General features: G+C 40.2%; 1 protein-coding gene across 1 annotated transcript in view; it reads left to right on the plus strand.

Annotated features, from left to right (window-relative positions):
- Window positions 1-2,899: 2,899 nt before the first annotated feature.
- Window positions 2,900-19,384, plus strand: part of POGLUT3 (protein O-glucosyltransferase 3) — a 137,229-nt gene continuing 120,744 nt past the window's right edge. Inside the window, exon 1 of the mRNA XM_073239281.1 lies at window positions 2,900-2,933. The gene's annotated coding sequence lies outside the window, so the exon portion shown is untranslated. The remainder of the gene's footprint in view (window positions 2,934-19,384) is intronic.

The raw sequence follows: 19,384 nt of genomic DNA on the forward strand, positions 1-19,384 counted from the left end.
TGTTGTATGTCAACTATATTTCAGTGTTTTAAAAAAGATGTTAAGTATGAAAAACATGGGCATCCTAGAATTGTGAGATTTGGGTAATACTTAATCCTCATAGAACTACTATGAAGACCAATAAGAAACTGCATGAAAAGTATTAATAAGATAATAGCACAAATAAGTGGTAGCTATTGTATTACAGGGAAATGAGAAAATGCACCCACTTCTGACGTGTGACTCCTCACTATGTTCCTGGAATGCTCATAAATACTGAACTAGATCATTGAAAACTTTGAGTATTATACTGTCATATCTGAGGGCTGGCATTTTGCACTGATGAACTTTGCAAGTCTGAAGCAGTATTGCCAAGTAAGAGGCTCATTCCCGTCTCTTACTCCCTCCCTCCAAAGAAAAGACAAAACAAAATAAAATGACACCAGAAAGCCTTGCAGTCCCATAAAGGCACGGCGAGATCACTAGCGCCGGACCCTCTCGTCCTTGCTGCTCACCCGCTTCCCTGCTCCCGCGGGGCAGCGCCCTCTTCCACCAGCACTGCCGCAGGGCCTGCGGATCCAAACAGCAGAGAGGGTGTCCACGAAAGCATCCAAACATCTTTCGGGTTTTGATAAGGGTAAATGAAGGGCAAATAAAAAATAACCATAAAAATCGCTTGAGATTTATAGAAGACAAATGGCAACGGCACTGTGATGACACTGTTTGAACTTTATTATTTTACTCAATTCTCCAGTGAGAGATCTGAAGATCAGGTTAATCCAAAAAAGGAAGAAAAGGGAGAAAAATGCCTCTGGACTTTTCTGCTGAGGATTAAAGCAAGAGTGTAAAGTTGAGCCTCTCTTATACCCTAGCTGCTCCAAACCACATGCTCTCTTGTGAGCTCTATCACTGGTACAAATTGTTCAGGCAGGCCCTACAATAAAGCTGGACCAGGGCCAGTTACTCAAACAAGAACCTGCTTGGCGTGGAAATGTCAAGAGAAACCCAGTGGAGGGTAGTAGAGTAGGGAGTGGGTGGGATAGGGAAGAATGACCAGGGCCACATCAGGCAGGGCAGTATCTAACAGGGCAAAGCTTTTCAATCTTGCTCTGCTGCCATTCTGGACGGAATGATGCCTGGTTTCAGGGGCTCTCCTGTTCTGTGAGGATGCTTAGCAGCATCACTGGTTCCCACCCACTCGATGCCAGCGGCACTCCCTCCCATTGCCCGCCTCGCCCCTTTTCTGACTGCAAGAATCAAAAATGTCACCAAACATTGCCAGTGTACCCAGGGAGGCAAAACGGCCCCTGTTAACAACCGCATACACAGGATAATATTCACAGGATAACAAATCAACATTCAGGATTTTTGTGAGATAGCCAGAGCCCAGAAAGAGTCTGAGTTTGGAAGACAGTGCCAGCAGGATTGCTTCTGAAGGGACAGTGGTTACTTTTTTCAGCCTTCAGCCCCGGGTTCACTCATTGTTCTCTGTCTCTCGCTTTGGCATTAAAGATGAAACTCTGGCCTGTAGAGAACAGCTTTCTAAGGCAGAAGTCTTTGCAATCTATCCTTGAGCACTTTCCTGCACCACAAAGATAGGAATCAGCCCAGTTCTCCTAGCTGCTGGCAAAGCAGCATCTATGTCCATCACGAGAAACCCTTCTCTCTGTACTCAGCAACTGTGCATTTCCCAGGGTGGAAAGGGACATTGAAGAGGCGCTAAGTTTAAACAGTACTATATTTGAAGCTTCCTCTATTTCCAGTGTACTATGAGCTTGTCCTGAATGTCCATTTTGAGAATTCAGTAATTACAAAAGTACTTTTCTTTTGCACTTTTGTGAGGTAATGAGCAGAACCTTCCAAATCTTTTCTTTAGGAAAGTAAAATTTGAACACCAAAAATCTGGTGGTGGTTACAAACCTTACTGTGCATTACTTTACAGTGCTTATTAAAAATGCAGATTCCTTAAATAGGTCCAAGGGAATGTTACTCAGCCTTAAAAAGAAGGAAATTATGACACATACTACAACATAGATTAACCTGAGGATGCTATGCAAAGCGAAGCTAGTCACAAAAAGGCAAGTATTGTATGATTCTGCTTTATATGAGGTACCTGGAGTATTCAAATTCATACAGAAAGAAAGTGAAGCAGTGGTTGTCAATGCTCGGGTAAGGGGAAATGGGGAGTTAGTGTTTCACAAGGACAAAGTTTCAGTTTTGCAGGACATGGATGGTGGTAATGGCTGCACAACAGTGTGAGTGTCCTTAATGCCACTGCACAGTTACACTTACAAATGGTTACAATGGTAAGTTTTGTGTCATTAAAAAATTAAATAAAAATAAAACATAATTAAAAACAATTAAAAAATAGAACATAAATAAATTACATAGATTCCTGGTTACCACTAGTGATTCCAATTTGTTAGGTCTGAATGGGCCCAAAAATCTGTACTTTTAGCAATCAACCCAGCTAATTCTGATCTTCAGATAGTCCTTTGAGAAAGACTAATTTATAAAGGAGATAAAATAAAATCATGGACTGAGGCCAGTTAGAAATGTATGATTTGCAAGAAATCCCAGAATACAACTTTCTTCAGTGAGGACAGATTTAAAAATTGGCTCATAGAGCAGAGATCAGGAAAATAGTAGGACAGAGTCCCAGGGCTATAGATATGTCCCTAGATTTGATCTAAGAGAAGGCAGTTGGCAGACTCATGGGACCTTGTTTGATGTTAACTATGGGCAGAGGCATGAAAGATTAGTGAAGGGGAGGGATTCTTCACATGTATAAGTCACTGTGTGAGGAAAGTACTTAATTGCCTGGCATTAAGGTAGTTATGCATGCAAATTAGAAGAGCATGCATATATATATATGTGAGCCAAACAAGACAAAGACAATTAGCACATTCTAGAGCCACCATGCCAGTCGCACCATCACTTCCAGCCGCCCAGATGTAAGTACCAACAATGGCATGGTTTCCAATTGTTTGATGCTCGTACAGTTGTGTATGGAAGTGAGAGTGCTTTATCTGGAGGGCATTTTATACTGAATGAGGAAAAATTATGAAAGTCTTTTCCAGTTGAATCCATATTCTCCCCACATGAGAAACCACACGGGATTTAATAAATAAAGGGCCTAATTAAGTTTTAAAACTAATTCTCATTCTCAGTGTTGGCACTGACTGGAAATTCTACAGTTCTTTCTTCCTTCTATCTCAGTTCTTCCAGCTCTTCAAGGCATGTGTGTGGCAAGCAAATAAAGGCAACAAACAGAAATAAAGTTCTTCCTCCCTTTTTCTAAAATCTTATGTCAGATAGTGATATTTTCACTAGTAAAATTTTATATTTTTATATTAATACTAAAATTTAGTAACTAGTAATTTTTTCTTTTAGTAATGTTTTATATTTAAATAATAAATATATTATTTGTCTACAAACCATATTCTATATTGTTACAGAATCCATATATACTTATATGGGGTCCAAAATTCATGTAATGTTTAAAATTTATAATTATTTATGCTTATATATTTTATAAACACATTTATATTTACACATGTGTTCTATCAGTCTATGGTCTGGAACAGCTTCTGTTAACTCTCTCATTCATATTTCAAAGTATTTCTGGAGAAGAGCCTTTGTTTTGGACCTCCTAATCTTCCATATTTCTCTTGAAACTCAATGTGATGACTCTTAGATTGCCACAACGAAAACCCCATAATGTAAGATATCTTTATAGTAGTTTGTGAGGGTAAATGGAAATGCTCTCAATGGTTTAAAAATTTCAAAAATTGGTAAGTAGTATGAAAAATTTGAACCTGGAGCAGAAGGTGTGAGTTTAATAAAATAAAAATAATTAAGATAATTCCTGCTTTACTGAGTTTACCATCTAGCTAGGGGGAAGAGGTGTGTACACAAAAAGTGCAGTGAAGAACTAATTCTAGGTGCTATGATACAGATCTGTATAAGAGTGAGGCTTAAGGGAGGGTGTCATCAGTAAAGATGAATCATACAGGGAGGGGTTGAGAAAGTCTTCATATGCAAAGTGAGTTGATCTGAGTCTTTAGGGTGAAACTCTTTAAAAGGATTAAAATAAAAAAATTTACAATCTCATTAGAGACTCCAAATTAAAAATACATTTAAAAATATTGAATAATTTAGTATCAAGTTGTGTGGGACTGATAAATAGGTCAAAAAGCTTTAAGAAAAGTAGGGCTGGGGCGTTGGAATAGGCACAAAGGCCTTTGTAAAGGAAGTTAGCTTGAGCCAAGCCTTCAGATGGGCAGGATACAGAGGGGGCAGTGCAAGAGACAGGGGAGCACAAGGTAGAGAAGGGCGAGCAGAACTGGAGCCCCAAGGAAGCCACCTGACTGCAGCAGACACGAGCGGGTATGGCATCCGATCAAGAGGGGGCTCTACAGGCAGGCAGTCCGGGGATTGAGGTGGAAGGTGCTTTGGGCAGTCTAATCCAGGGAGATCTCTCTGTGCACTAGGTGCGACCTCAACCTGGGACTGGGTTCTTGACTGTGATCAAGAAAATTTATGAATAGGTTGGCTGAGGGTAGGTAAGCAAGCACTTCATCAGAGTGAGAGTGGTAGTGAATGGCAGCAGCCATGCAGGCAGTAGAGAGCAGGGAAGAGGAGAGGGAAGCTCACTGAACTCCTGTTTGGCAGATGCCTTGCCAACTTCTGAAGCCAGGGTCCCCTAGCATCTAGTGTCTGCCTTAATCTGCAGGCCATGGGAACTAAGGCCCCACCACCCCAGGATTTGGAGGAGGTTCAGATCACTGGATGAAGTGAGATTATGTTCTGACAACTTTCCAAGAGCACGAAAGGAGATTTTTCAGGCAGGCTGATTTTTCAGGTAGGCTGCTAAAGAACATGGTTATATAGCCTCAGTCCTGTCCAGATAGCCCAGGCAAAGGGAACTTGCATGCCCAAAGCAGAGAGCTCAGTAGCCCTTCCCTATTTGTCTGAACTAGAATAGAGAGACTTGTGCTTAAGTCTAGAAAACTGAACGAAGTAGTGAAGTAACACACACTTACCACCGGTAAAGGGGTCTGTTATCCTTCCAAGAGGCATGGAAGAATATGGAGACAAAACACAGTAAGCTGAGCAAGATTTTATCTAAAGCAAAGTACATACTAGAAGTACTAGAAGAAAGGGGAGGGTGGTCAGCCTCAGAGGAGAGATGCACTTAGGATTTGGGTTTTCAAGGATTTCAAGAACGGGGTAATGGGCCAAGCTGTAGCTGTCAGGGGGAGGGGGTCTTCCTCCCAGAGCAAATTCCCCTATAAATCCAATGAAACCGAAGGCAGGGGAAGGACAGGTTGTGAGAAACCATTCTTATGGCTAACAGCTTGCTCGAATTCGCTGGTCAGGCATGGCTCCCTCGGCCCCTCACAGCCACAGTGTGCCCGCTCCCCAAGTGCTTTCTCCCCGGTGTCCACGAGCAAATCCCACTCTGCGTTCCGCTTCTCGGCAGCCACGGTGTGCTCTCTCCTTCCTGCCCACCGCTTCCGGGGGAACGCCACAGGCTGGTCCTTGGTGACTGGCAGTCGCCAGGCCAATTACATACCAGGAATAAGGTGGAGAGAGAACGGTCATTTCCTCTCCAACCCTTGCCCCAGAAGCTACGGGAGGCTGCAGTGGTAAACACCTATTGGTATGTAAATACACTATGGCCAGGCACGAGATTCTGGAAATTCTGCCATTTACCCCACAGGAGCCTAGGCTGAGGTGGTCTCCTGATGTCTGTCTCCAGGGCATCCTGCAAGATAAACGCAACACAAGGAACTGATTGGTCTCATTCTTCTCCAAGCTAATGGTTACCCTCAAGCAGTGGAAACATATCATTTAGAAGTGTTCGCCCTACCTTAGGTTGGGGGTGGTCGTTGGTTAACCACAATAAAATATGTTAGGAATCTTACGTCCTAACTCCCTCATTTTTAAAATGGAATATTAGCCTTCAGATAGAGTCCCTCCTGTTTTTACTATACTATTTATAGCTCAACCTTTTTCATCATAGGCAGGAAAAATTAATCATGATGTTTGTCTCATGTCCCTCAAAGGTGAGGTTGATATCTCACAGATTCCTGATCACGGAAGTAATATGCTGAAAGCAATTTTTCAAGTGAAAACCAGTCTATTCTCCATTACAAAAAAATGGACTAAAAAGAGCTTAGAGTAGATACTGGGCGGCCAGCATAGAGAATGCTGCAATCCTCCAAGAGGATCGGGAGGGAAAGGATTGTCAGTCGCTGCCTGTGATGCTGAATTACTACGTTTGCCATTTCTCCTCATACTCTTCAGAATGGTTCATTATCATACATGTCCACCATACGGTGTCATGGCAAACAGCTTTATCTATTCTGATCCATCAGAGAAGCTGAGTAGATTTTCAGAGAACACAGAGCTGGCAATGAGTGGAGCATTTGCAGAACCCAGGTCCTCTCAGTCAAGATCACTGTAATACTGGGTTTCTCAGCCTCAGTGCTATCGAAGTTTTGGGCCAGATAATTCTTTCTTGTGGGGAAATGACTTTACATAGTAGGATTTTAAGAAGAAGCTCTGGCTCCTACAGTTATTGCCAGTAGCACCCCCTCTCCCCAGCTGTGACCATGAAAAATGGCTCCAGACTTGGCCAAATGTCCCTGGGGGTAACAAAATCACCCTCAGTTGAGAACCACTGTTCGACTATAACATGTGCTCTAATTTTTATAAGAATAATATCTCCTGTGTTCTACCTAAGCAGATATGTTCCATTACTTTCACTTATAAACCTCAGGCTAGTGTTGCTCAGACACTGAGTCTTCGGCAGGATGAGAAGAACTCAAGAGGAAGGATCACTGTTTTTGTGATCAACTCATTTTTGAAAGGATGGCTAAAATCCATTAGCAGTGAAAGATCCTCTACCTTGAAGCCCCCTTTAAAGGTGTTTCACTATCACAAACTTCACCTCCTTTAACTTTGGGGATAAGTGGTTTGATACTCTTTTCCCACGAAGTTTTTTCTGCTGCCCATATCCCTCCCCACGCCTGCGACCTTGCTCTCGGGGATGTCCCCTCATGCACTGAGCTCTCCTTTACTCTCAGTCCCTTCCACCTCAGTTCCACCCAGCAGTTCCATGCCACTCAGTCTTATTTTTCTAACGTATTTAATATATGACCTCTGAAAACCTTATTAAATTTACCAAAATTTCCTACACAATTGCAGACTTTCTCTGAATGCTCTTTCCCCCTTTACCAAAACTGATGTTATTCTCATGAACCAAATTTCCTCCTTGACCGGAGGCAGTGGCCACTTCTTGCATTCCCTTCTTCCCTTAGGCCCTGGAGCCTCAGGCCCCTTGGGTACTGGTGTTTTCCTGGCCTGCACATCCATTCCAGACCACTTTTCTTTCTGCCTTTGTCCAGTATCCTCATCTTTAAATGTCATCTTTTGGACATTTCTGCTACCAGCCATCCCATCACCTATAAACCAGGACACTCGCTTATAAAAGAGGGATTGGAGTCCAGACCTCCTCAGTGGGAAAATCTTTTCTCTGAGTTTTAATTTCAATACAATAGTAATATACATAAAGTAAATACAGAAAATACCAAAAGATTGGGTAATGAGGGAAGGATGAGTTGAAAGGAAACAGGTTTAATCAGCAAAAATATTCAGTCCCTCCCCCAGTTAAATGCAGCAAAAATAACTGTCTGCCCCCAGAAATTAGTCTAAAACAGATCAGCTACTATCAGAACATCTTTTCTGATCAGGACCACTAGATACATGTCAAATGTGTGTTTACTTATGGATGATAGCCTTGTTATGCTTCCCCAACATCATTCCAGAATCCCAGCCGTTTTTTCCCTTACACCTCTGAAACCTGCACTTACTCCTAGAAATAGTTCTTCATCCAGGTTAATCCAAAAGGCAGTCTTGCTCCTTATGGTTATTAGCTGTTATTAGGAATTTCTCTCTCCACCCACAGGTGAAGATCATATTTGTTCCAGCATTCAGCATCATGTGGAACAAACAGGCTGTAAAGCCAAATGGAAGGACTGTGTCTTGCGTTTATGACTCCTTTAACTTAATGCTGTCCTGCGGGACTAAACCTAAGCTTCACCTTCTGAGAAGATTGAGTTAATAACATTATGTTTGGTACACTGGGTTTATATTTGGATTGATTCCCCAGAATACTGGGATGAAAAATAAAGAGGTTTACAGTTTTATCAACATGGAAAATTTTTTTAAAATTTTTATTGAGGTAAAATTTACATAACATTAAATTAACCATTTTAAAATGAACAATTCAGTGTATTTAGTATACACAATGTTGTACAACTACCACTGTCTAGTTCCAAAACATTTTTAGCATCCTGAAGGAAACCAGACCACAGAAATATGATTTTTAAACCAACCTGGGAAACTACATATATTAGCACAGCATTGTCAGTAGTCTTAGGGTTCTGTTTTCTTTTCTCATCCGACTAGTACCTTATAATCAATTTTATGTTAAAGGCAGTTTTCATGAGGTGGGAGTCCAAGGATAACAGTGAATTAAGTTACACAGTGAATTACACAGAAGAAAATTCTTCTAGCCCAGGTAACTTGTCTTCCTAGAAAATTGATGGGTAACATAGATTTATATAGGATACACTCTTCAAAATGAGAGGTGTAGTATGTGGGGGCAAATAATTGCTTAAAGTGACTATGGCAGGAATTTGGAGGAAATTAAATTTGAAAGGAAAACTAGAAGAGGTAAAAAACAGTGCCTGGCACAGGACACATGCTCAATAAGTATTTGTTGAATGAATGAGTGAATGAACAAATAAACAACAATAATACTAAAGGAATGAATGAAAGTCCAGACTGAATGGATGGATGCATGCACTGAAATGGGTACCAGATACAAGCAGTAGTGTTTCAAGCAAGCAATTTGACAAGCCATGAGGGGAAGTACATTAAATGTTTACTGTGTTGGAACCCAAGAATGGACTAGCGGTTACCAAAGGGGAGGGGTGTGGGAGGGTGGGTAGGGAGGGAGGGAGAAGGGGAATAAGGAGCACTACAATTAGCACACATAATGTAGGGGGGTGCATGGGGAAGGCAGTATAGCACAGAGAAGACAAGTAGTGACTCTAGCATCTTAATTACGCTGAAGGACAGTGACTGTAATGGGGTATGGGGTGGGGACTTGATGATATGAGTGAATGTAGTAACCACAATGTTGCTCATGTGAAACCTGAGCATAAGATTGTATATCAATGGTACCTTAATAAAAAAAAAAATGCTTACTGTGTCATTGCAATTGGACCAGCCTTAAAAACAAATAGGAAAGAGATGTAAAGAATCTATCTTTGGTTTTTCAAATATTTATACTTTAGGGAAAAAGATAAAGTTTCCATAACTTTTGTTGTTTATCCTATTTAAAGATGTGAAATTCTGGGAATCTAGAGAAAATTCTTTATACCCAGAGAAAACAGCTTTGAGGAGAAAATATTGATTAAATTCCAAGAGTTAAGGTTTTAGAAAAGAGCTCAGAAGTAGAAAGGCATCAGCTACTATCTAAATTGTTGTTTATAAGCTTGGATTGCACCTCGTTTAGTCATAAATATACATGATAATTTCTTAGTCAGTCTTGAGGTTACTATTCTTAGTTTGTATTTCTTTAGATGTTAAGAAGTATATTTTCTCCCCTGTGACTATTAGGTAAAGTATGCTATTAGTTTTTTTAAATCATCTGTGTAGTAAACCCCTTGACCAGAAGAACATCTAATATGCTACATACCATCATGTGATATTTGGTATTATAACATAGAATTAATTAAAGCACTGGCTTATTTTCATCTACATAGTAATTTAATAGGATTTAGCAAAACCTAGAAGTTACACTCTTCCAAGTAAGTATTGATTTCTGCTTAATTATACTCAAATTAGACATTCTAACTCAGGGGCAGCAAGCATGTACAGCACATATTTGCCTTCAGTAGGAACACTTGATTAACTGCAGCAAGTTCCTCTGTTGCAGACAATTCTTTCCCATCCACTGACTTAGCTGGAGGATTTAGCAGGCTTCTCAATGCACAGCAACAGCCTCTGTATTCTTTCAACTGTTCGTATTTAGAAACTTATGTATCATTATCCCGTTTGAAGGCAATTGATAGCATTGTACTTGTCACCCAGCGTGTCACTTGACAATCGTCTTAGCCCACCGGGACTGCTATAACAAAATACCATAGACTGTGTGGCTTAGAAACAACCGGAGCTTATTTCTCACAGTTCTGATCCAAAATCAAGGCGTCAGCAGGTTCAGTGTCTAGTGGGGACCCCTTCCCAGTCCACAAGCTGCTGCGCTCTCACTGTGTTCTCACAGGTGGGAGGGCCGCTAATCCCATTCGTGTGCACGCCACCCTCCCACCCTCGTGGCTTCATTGCCTTCCGGAGGCCCCCCTGCAATGCCATCACATTCGGGTTAGGTTTCAGCATATGAATTTTGGGGGAACACAAACATTCAGTTTACAGCAACAAGATAAAGCTCTAACCCATGAAAAACACACAACAGGAGAAAACACAAAACAGCTGTCATAAAAGGCAAAGGTGATGACTCAAATCCTAAAATCTGTGTGGTTTAGGTACTATTTGAAATAGGCCCCATAAATTAGAACAAATAGCTCATAAAGGCAAAATGTACTGAAAAGTTCTTAGAATATATCCAAATTAAGTTACAGAGGTTAAGTTAGGGAAGACTTGATTAGTTAATTCTGCTTAAAGTCTTCCAGTCAGACATTAGATTGGTCTTGATAATGAATTTAGAAACAAGAAATGATCATATTCTATTTAATGGAAATTTGCGTGTTTAAATCACAAGTTCTGAAGAACGACAATCTTGGTACTATGCTAGTCACACTAAACAGATAACATTTTATCTACTTTGAAACCCAGATTTTTTTAATAACAAAGAAAAAAATCCAAATGTATTAATAAAATGTCTTTAAAAAGCACATTTTTCAGAAGTTCCATTTTATTCTAAGCCACCATTTGCTTTGGTGTAAGTGGTATATGAATTAACCATAATGGTCCAGTTAATTTAAGGTTGCAAAAAGGTTGCTGTGTGCAGTGGATGGAGAAAGGAAAATGTAGCTTTCAATCTCATTCATTTCATTCTGAATGGACATTCCTTACAAGCTTGGAAGAGCTGAGATCAGTGTTCTATATGAGAATTTTCCTTCACTCCTTCTGTCCCACTTTTCCCCACCTCTCCATACACTATAGTGAGGGATGTGAAGGAAAGGTCTCTCTTCTCACCTCCCTCGTACCTTCCAAGTTACCTAGAGAGCACTCTCCTGGACTCAAAAAGTAAATCAAGCTTGACTGATTATTAATGTAGAAGCAAACAAATAGAGGCCTTTGATTTTGAAGAAGTGAGTTATTGAGAATGTTAAAAAATCTGCTGAGAAAATGGATGATATTCTTTGCTCCTGGGTCGGCAGTAGTTGCCGAAGTCTCCAGCCCATCACTGTTGTGGATGCTCCCACTTACCTGCTTGTTACTGATAAGATTCCCCAACAACAAACAAAAAAGATTTATTTTCCAGTGTCCCTTGATGTGCATACAAGAATCATTATTGAAAGGGCACTGTCTTCAGAAAGGAAAAGCAACTGCAATGGAAGTAGGCAAATTCATTATAAGGGAGAATTTCTAAGGAATGAATACTGTAAAATGTCAGAACTGGTTACATTTCTGTAGAAACATCAATAATCTACAAAACACTTTTTAAAGTTTACACTGAATCACATTGTAAAATCACCTCCAGCAGGGGTCTTTCAGTAGCAATATTAAAAACCTTTAACAGAATATACACAGTGATTACAATTGAGTTATGAATATTTATTTTATATATGTGCATACACAGTTGTGATTGTTATCTTACCTATATATCTGTATTTACACACACACATATGGCTAAGAACTTTAGGATAATATTCAAATATGGAAAAATAGTCCTTGAATTAAGATGATAGGATTATAAATTTACTTTGATGTCATCATGCAATATTTTCAACTTAAAACAATTTGAATTACAAATGACTTGAGGTGAGTTCTGCCCACAAGTAAGATTTTCTCTAGCTTGGGGGCAAGGAGAGGAGAAATGGTATCTAGAAATTCTTTCTTATCCCAGAAGCAGGCCAGGTGTGAGGAGGAAACAGCAGAATCCGGTCAGACACCTGTCTTGCCTCTGTTTTCTCTATCTCATGCTTTATCTCACTAGAGCTTACTATGTGCTAAGCCCTTAACATACATTATCACATTTAATTCCACAACTTTATGAGGTAAATACTGTTATTACTCCCATTTCACAGATAAGTTAGCGATATAACCACCCAAGGTCACACATCCAGTGTTCTCACAACCCATGCCCTTAGAACAAGATCTGAACTCCAGTGCCTTCGCCTAACTTCCTTATCAAACCCATGCCCATCTCCCCAACTTCCTTGCAGGTGTTTCTCCCGGCTCCACCACCCTACCTTCCCCCAACCCAGTATTTACCGTGGGCCAGAGACATCAGCCCAGAGTCTTTACACTTGCCTCTGCTTGGAAAGCCCTTCTCCTGACTCTTCCCAAGGTTGAACCCACGTTACCCTCCTGCTCTCCACTTAGGTGTCATTTCAGGGTGGCTTTCCTGACCAGTCCGTGTGAAGTTGTCCCCTCCTCCCCAAAGTTGCTCTCCATCACATCACCCTGTTAATTTTCTTCATAGCTCTTAACATACACCTGGTAAGTCTCTTATTTATTTACTTAAGCATTGTCTGTCTCTTCCCTCAAGAATGCAAACTCCATGAGGACAGAGACCTTGTTTGTCTGCACCTCTGTGCTTCCAGCACCTGGCACAAGACCTGACACCCGGAAGGCTGAGCAAACACTAAGTGCCCTGAACCACAGGCACATTGCCTGGCACAAGGAACCCAGGGGATTATTTCTTGCATGAAGAAGATGTAGGTTCAAAAGATTTTATAGTCAATAAGGCTATTTTTTATCCAAATTATATTCAAATTTAAGCCACTGTGAGGACATTCCTTGTACATTTATTCTCCCAATTCTTCATGGGTCTGGCTTCTAAGCCTTTCAGTTTCAGCCTAAATGACCCCTCCCCTAAGCCCTCCCTGTTCATTCTTGCTGGAGAAATGACACAGCTCCACTCACCCATCCACCACCCTATTATTTTGGTCCACTTATCACATTCTAAATTAATGTTAATTTGTTTCTTATTTTTACCCTCTGTCCATTAGAATGTGATGTTCTTGAGGGTAATTCTTTATCTCAACACTGTATACAGTGTCTAGAACATTTCCCAACATACACTGGATATTCCATAAATATTTGTTGAATAAATAAGAACCCTGACCACTTCTATGTATTCTCTTTTTAGTTATAATAGTTTTTAAGTGGATTTCCTTAGGATTATTTTTCTAAGAAGATAATCATCATCTATAGTCAATTTTTCTCTTTTCTGAATGTTACACTCATTACTTTTTCTTTATTGTATTGACTAGAATTATCAGAACAGTGTTATATGTTATAGGTTATAGCAGATTCCTTTGATTTATTTTCACTTAATTGATTCACCATTAATTAGGGCATCAGTATTGTCTGGAACAAACGTTCCTTACCACACCAAGGAAACCTGCTTCTCATAGTAAGAGTTAGGGTTTAAAATTTAGTTTAAGTTAATTTAGTTTAGTTTTAACAAAAAGCAATCTTGAATTTCATGAAGATCATATAGGATAGTCTTCCTCTTTTGAACTCCTAATAAGGCAAACCATGTCAATATTAAAATGTCCTTGCTCTGTGTGCAAATATTATTAATAGGTACCATTTATTGAGCATTTGTTGTTAATTGCTTTGATGTATCATCTCAGTAAATTTTTATGATAATCTTATAAGGTTGGTTTTGTATTGTCCTTGTTTTTGTAGAAAAAAAAACAAAAGAGAAAATAGATGTTCAAAGAGTAGAGTTTTCTATCTAGATTTGCAAATCTATTCTCTGAAAAATTAGAATAGTGACCACAGAACACACCACCTACACCTGGGGAAGAAGAGAAGACCACAAAAGAAGGGTAAAGCGGCAGATCCATGATCAAGCAGGACCCCAGCCATAGGAGAGAGTAAGAGGAATGAGTGGGGGAGTAGATAAGCACTCAGGAACTCTGCACACCTGGTGCTGGAGATCTGCTCCAGGAACATGAGCACACACTGCACTGGGTTCTTGTGATAAGCAGGGCAGGACACCAGGGACAGTTGCAACACTCTAGGAGAATGAGAGTCCAGATGCTGACGGAGGACAGGAACACTCCATTGGTCTCACTGAGACCCAAAACACAGGTGGCTGTTTGAAAGACTTGCCAGCAGTGGGAAGGGTACCTGAGGGGTAGAGATTAGATGCAGCTCTTTCCATAGAAGAAAGGGCAGGTGGACACTTTCCTAGCCCTCCCTCAACCCAACTGGTCAAGTACTCAGGGGAGCCCCAAACTCCATACACCTTGCTGGCAGCTCAGCCCCAAGGCCCTTCCCTGTGTATCACCCACCTGCCTGGCCTGCTCAGCCCAGCAGTGTCAGACTTTGCTGTCTGGCAGGCAGAGGAAGGCTTTCCCAGCTTTCTCCACCCTTTCTCAGCCCAACTGGGGAGGCATCTGTGGGAACCAGCTCCAAGCCCTCCTTCCTCCTTGATGGCTGCCCATCCCCACACCACATTCCCCTGTGCACTGCCCCACTCACCCTGTTGGCCTGGCAACACCACCAGCACTGTAGGGCAGGCAGAGGGCAGCCACATCCACAAAAATCCCAGCACAAGTGCTGCTGCTTGGCTTACTAAGGGCCAGCTGAGGCGAGCTACCACCTGCAGCAGACAGACCAGCTACTGCCAGCAGACAGGCAGAAAAGGTGATCCACAGCCCATCAACAGCAACTGGGGCCACAAAGGAGAACCAGGTACTAGTGAGGAAAGAGTAAACACAGCACACCTTCTTCATAAAGCCAGTATTCTCTAGTCCAGGAGGCATAGTGGATCTATCTAATACAAAGGGAGAAACACTGAAACCCTGACAAAATGAGAAGACAGAGGAATAGGTTTCAAAAAAAAGTGCAGGATAAGGCACCAGAAAGATGGCTAAATAAAATGGAGATCACTAATCTTCTTGATAAAGATTTCAAAATAACAGTCATAAATGTGCTCACTGATCTGCAGAAAAGCATTGAAGAGATCAGGGAGGACTTCAACAAAGAGACAGAAGAGCTAAAAAGAGACACTAAGAGCTGAAGAATACAATAACTGAAGTGAAATATACAACGGAGGGAATGAATAATAGATTGCTGCAAGTAGAGGACACAATCAATGAGGTGAAAATTAGAGAACAGAAACACATTGAAGATGAGGAACAGAGAGAAAAAGAACCTCTAGAAATGAGAGGATGCTAAGAGAGCTGTATAACAACTCCAAATGAAACAATATTCTCATAATAGGGGTACCAGAAGAAGAGACAAAGGGGTAGAATGTCTCTTTGAAGAAATAATCGTTGAAAACTTCCCCAGTCTGGGGAAGGAAATAGACACCCAGGTCCTGGAAGAGCAGAGAGCCCCTAGCAAAAGAAACCCCAGACAACAAGAAAGACAACACCAAGACATATTATACAAAGATTAAGGAATAATAGAGGGTAATGAAAGCAGTTAGAGAGAGAGGCAAAAAATTTCTTATAAGGAAAACCCCATCAAGCTATTAGCTGGCTTCTCAGCAGAAACTTTATAGGCCAGAAGGGAGTGGCATAAAATATTTAATGTATTGAAACAGAAGGATGTTCAACAAAGAATCTTCTACCTTACAAGGTTATCATTCAAGATTGATGGAGAGATTAAAAGTTTCCTACCACAAAATGGGCCTTACAGGATATGTTAAAGGGATTTCTATAGATGGAAATGTTTTTCTGGACACAACTCCTTGGGCAAGGGAAACAAATAAAAAATGAACAAGTGGAACTGCATAAAACTAAAAGCTTATGTATAGCAAAGGACACCATCAGCAGAAGAAAAAGGCAACCTACACTACTACAGTATGGAAGAATATTTTCATAAATGACTCATCTGATAAGGGGTTAACATCCAAAATATATAAAAAACTCATACACCTCAACACCAAAAAAACAAAAATCCCAATTAAAAAATGGATGGAGAACATGGAATACATTTTTCCAAAGAAGAAATATAGATGGCCAACAGACACATGAAAAGACATTTCACATCACTATTTATTCATCAGGGAAATGCAAAACCACAAAGAGATATCACCTCACACCAATCAGAATGGCCATGATCTAAAAGACAAGAAATTATAAGAGTTGCTGAGGATGTAGAGAAAAGGAAACCCTCTTACACTATTGGTGGGAATGTCAGTTGATGCAGCCACTGTGAAAAGCAGTATGGAGATTCCTCAAAAAATTAAAAATAGAAATACCATTAAACACAGTAATTCCACTTCCAGAAATTATCCAAAGAAAACAAAAGATAGATAAATGCACTCCTGTGTCTATTGCCACATTATTTACAATAGCCAAATGCTCATCAAAAGATGAAAAGATAAAGAAGTGGTAAATATATGTAATTTATATTGTGGTAAATATTCAGCCATAAAAAAGAATGAAAGCCTGCCATTTGCAACAGCATGAATAGACCCAGAGGGTATTATGCTCAGTGAAATAAGCCAGGCAGAGAAAGATAAGCATCATATGTTGTGACTTAATTGTGGAATCTAAAAATAAAGCATAACAAAAGAACAAAATAGCAATAGACTCATAGACACTGAGAAGTCACTGGTGGTTATCATGGGGAAGGGATTGGGGTAAGTGGGTAGAGTGAGGGGAATAGAGGGGCACAAAGATTCTCAATCATGATATGAGTTGGTCACAGGGATGGTAGTACAGTGTGGAGAATACAGTCAGTGATTAGTACCATCTTCCTATGTTGACAGATAGTAACTGCACTAGTGGAGGTGAGGACTTAATAAACACAATAACTATTGAACCACTGTATTGTATACTTGAAACCAATAGAAGATTGTATACCAACTATACTTCAATAAATAAATAAGTATATATATGTGTGTATATATATATATTATATATATACACACATATATATATATAAAATAAAAACACAAACAAACCTAAAAAAAAATCTAAACTAAACCCTGTGCTGTAAACTTGGCCAACAGACTGGAGGGACAGGAAACTATGGGAGATTCCAAAGATTATTGTTATCAATCTAGCTGGTGCTTTTGCAAACCAAACTGATGAGTATCTCTTTAGCTGGGAGGCTAGACAGGAGGTTGCCAGGGTTACCAAATACTAAGGTTGAAAATGGCTGCTTGGAATTGGCTGAATGAGCCCGTAAAACAACACTTTAAGAATTCTTTAAACACACCATGTTTATATTCCCACAGAAACCACCTGTATGTTTTCCAGGGCAACCCCCAATGGGTTTCATATTTCTCAGTATAAAAGTTCTCACCTTATGACCAGTCGTGGCACAGCTCCAGGCTGAAGCATGCCATGGTCCTGATGTCTGATGCGGCCGTGCAAGGATCTGAACTCAGCCTCTACTCTCTGCCTGCATTTTGCTCTCTTATTTAGCCTCAGGATTTTGGCAATCGTCCTTAAGCAGATGATTTCAAAATCTATTTCTCTATCCCTCTTTCAAGAATTTCCAGTGCCACATTTCTCACTTTTGCTGAATGTCTCCATGTGGACAAATTGCTGGCACCTCACACTATATGTCTAAAATTGAACTCCTAATATTTTACACCTTATGCGTCTCCCACCACCAAACAGACTACTCTCCTTTCACACACTTCTCTTGAAACCTTGTATCATCTTAGCAATTCCTTCCTTAACCCTCATATTTAATGAGGTACCAAGTGCAGCTACTATCCTTGGACTCCAGCCCTCTTTTCTATTGCCACTTCCTCTGCTCTAATTCAGGAACTCTTTCCCCTTTCTCCTTCATCAGCATTTCAATACAATGATGCCCTTGCCACCTACTTTTGCCATCCTCACTCTACCCTTTCTTATCTGCTTCTGCCAGAATAATCTTTCGCCTGCATCATTGTTATCCTCATAACATGTATTGACTCCTCAGTGCTCACAGTGAATCCAGATTCCTTAGCCTGGCCTTCTCAGTAGTCTCAGCCTAATTGACTCTTTACATGTCCTATGTGCTAGCCAATAAGAGGTTTTTTCAACCTTTTTCATTATTGTCCCCTCTAAGGGGCCTTTCAGAGGATTTTTTTTCCTGAATTGTCACTCATGAAATGTTAACGCCACAGATATACTGCATATCTGCTTACATACAGTTGTATATCTGTTTTTCATCTTTTAAAAGTATGTTTTTACCATCTAAGAACCAATTTTTGCTCCACTAGGGGCAATTATTACCCCCATTTAGAATCCATACTGTAGCTAAAATAGATCACTTACCAATCCCTGCATATGGCCCTGTATGTCCCAGCTTTCTAGTTTTTTTTGCTCACTTTGGCCATTAGTTGAAGAAGTTGAGGGATTATGGGAAGATTCCCAGAGTGTATTTCTGCTATTTGGTGCACTGCTCCCCTTGCCTGGAATAGACTCCCACATCTCTTTCCACTACCCTCCATTTCTTCCCGCTGAAATCTGACCCCTCATATTTCAATCCTAATACCATGTTCTCCCCGTGATCCACTTGGATGGAACAAACTTCTATCTGTGCTCTAATAGAACCTTCTTTATAGATCTATTTTGTTCTTCTTTGTTATATAGTCATTTTTCTGTTTGTGTTATCTCCCCACTGTACTATACACTTCTAAAGGCAAGGACTATCTTCCTATAGTAGGCACCAGTATGTGATACTTGAAATCAATTTACTGATGTACCAGAATAAAAGCATACCAATGCCCATACTAAAAAGTCCCAAATGTATTAATGAGTAGAAAAAAGAAACATCATATACAAAACACACTCCTAAACCACCATCATTAACACGGGCTATTTATAAAGGAGTTCTGTGTGTTGTTAACATTGGAGACCTGAATTGTTTTCTGCTTCATAGAAATGACAAACAGACATCCACAGAAAGTTATCTGAATGGCCATCTGCCTAGACATGTCTTAAATAATGATGATTAAAGTGAATAGAGGACCCAGAGGCCAAAAGATAAATAGACATTTTTTACATCATGTTTTTGTTATAGACACAAAATCTTTATTGGGTTTATTTGCAGTGAAAAGTATACATTTTAAATATTAGGAATGATCACCACTACACAAGAAGTGACTGAATTAAGGGTATGGGGCAGGAAAGTTGATCTAACAAAATTATTATTGTGCGGGAAGTGAAGCCAA

This window comes from Manis javanica, chromosome 6 (assembly GCF_040802235.1).
Source record: "Manis javanica isolate MJ-LG chromosome 6, MJ_LKY, whole genome shotgun sequence".
Classification (NCBI taxonomy): Eukaryota; Metazoa; Chordata; class Mammalia; order Pholidota; family Manidae; genus Manis; species Manis javanica.